General features: G+C 47.7%; 1 non-coding gene across 1 annotated transcript; it reads right to left on the bottom strand.

The window, feature by feature from the left end:
• Positions 1-937: 937 nt before the first annotated feature.
• LOC118699852 (U1 spliceosomal RNA) lies at positions 938-1,101 on the bottom strand. The gene has a single exon (XR_004982132.1). It is a non-coding gene; the product is annotated as a U1 spliceosomal RNA (small nuclear RNA).
• Between the last annotated feature and the right edge of the window lie 833 nt (positions 1,102-1,934).

Here is a 1,934-nt window from a genome sequence, read left to right as displayed (position 1 = left end):
GGCCCCAGGGAGGCAACAGGCCTCCCTGTAGGATGGGTCTGGTCAACATATGGGGCCCTCAGTTCCCTTCAGAAGGGAATCACCTACTACGATTACCCTTCTTTTCTTCTTGATGTTAGAGGTAGTGATCCATCTTACAGATGAATCATAACTGGGGGGTTCACAGGGCAGACAATTTTCTCCTAAATCATCTAGTTGGGTCTCTAGATCCAGGACTTCATACCTATTCTGAAGTGGTACCTGGCTGGATGATGGGAATGGGGAGGAGTTTTTGCTATTACCTCCCCGAATGGGGACCCATTTCCACTCCTCTTCATCTACCGGGTGCCCTTCTGTTGCCCGAGGGTGGGAGGCATAAATCCTCAGTCTCTCGGTCAGAGGCCTCCCTTAAAGATGGAAGGGCTGAGCTCCACCAGTCTATTTCCCTTTCACTTTCCCTGATACTCCTTAACCTTTCAACTTCCTCCCTAAGCTCAGTCACCAGTGAAAGGAGGTCATTCACTTGTTCACACCGCAGGCAGGTCCCCTCCACAACACACCCTGAAGCCACCGATAAGCTCAAACACTCTGGGCACAGATGGGTCTGTACAGACACATCCTTTTTGGAGGGCTCGACTTGGTCACTTACACTTGTACCAGCCACAGTTTTTGACTGTGTAGAAACCATTATGAACAGACACCTCAAACACAACCAGGCAGCAGAAAGACCTCAAAGAACACAGAGGACTCCTTACTAGCAAGAGAGCTGGTAACCCTGCCTGCTTGCCCTGCCTGTGCAAACTGCCATGCAAACTGCCTTGTATACGCCCCAGAGACTCACCACACCCCTGTTTGCCCGCTCCAGGTCGCCGCGCTCCCCAGAGGCCTCTTATAATCAGCCACTCAGCGGCAACACAGGAAGCTCCACCCCTAAAAAAACCAAAAAAAACCGAAAAACCAGGGGAGAGTGCGAACGCAGTCCCCCACTACCACAAATTATGCAGTCAAGTTTCCCGCATTTGGGGAAATCCCAGGGGTCAGCACATCCCAGATGCAAGGGATGAGCCTCGCCCTGGGAAAACCACCTGCCTGATCATGGTGTCTCCCCTGCCAGGTAAGTATAAGTAGTCAGTATAAGTAGTCACAGTTTTAGTCTAAAGGAGGAAGAGAGGATACACCCCATGACTGCAGGGAATTGTAATTTTCAATAGAAGGAGCACTTATTAATTTCATTTATCTTTTCCCAGGCAGTTATGCACAGAAAATAAAGCAACAGCAGTGTGTGGGTCTCTTTCATGGCAACTAGTTTATTGCTGTTAACTACTTTGAAGGGTTGGAATGGCACTTCTAAATTTATTATCAGAATAATTAAGGACATATATAAAACTAATGAGAAGTGATGCTGTTCTGAACACTTCAGAACAAAAACTTATAATTTTTTATTAGAATCACAGAATCCATTAGGTTGGAAACAACCTTGGAGGTCATCAAGTCTAACCAATGACTGAATACCACCATGTCAACTAGACCAGGGCATTGGGTGCCACATCCAATCTTCTCTTAACCACCTCTGGGCTCAGTGACTTCACGACCTCCCTGGGCAGCCCATTCCAATGCCTAATCACCCTTACCAAGAAGAAATTTCTCCTAATGCTTGACCTAAACCTCACCTGGTCCAGTTTGAGATGGTGTCCTCTCATCCTCTCTCTAGATCTGTGGGAGAACAGAACAATCCTTACCTGTGGGAAAACAGATTAACCTAACCCAATTCCTTAGTTGTGGAGAGCTATAAGGTCACCCTGACCCTCCTTTTCTCCCTCAGCTGTGCCTCAACAGACTTGTGCTCCAGACTCTTCCCCAGCTCTGTTTCTTTCTCTGAACTCTCTCCAGCACCACCATCCTTCCAGAATTTAAAGGCCCAGAACTGAACACAGAATTCAAGGTGTCACCCCACT

Source organism: Molothrus ater (assembly GCF_012460135.2).
Source record: "Molothrus ater isolate BHLD 08-10-18 breed brown headed cowbird chromosome Z unlocalized genomic scaffold, BPBGC_Mater_1.1 matZ_random_MA35, whole genome shotgun sequence".
In the NCBI taxonomy this organism is placed as follows: Eukaryota; Metazoa; Chordata; class Aves; order Passeriformes; family Icteridae; genus Molothrus; species Molothrus ater.
The sequence above is the reverse complement of the archived record's forward strand: the minus strand, read 5'-3'. Positions and strand labels throughout refer to the sequence as shown.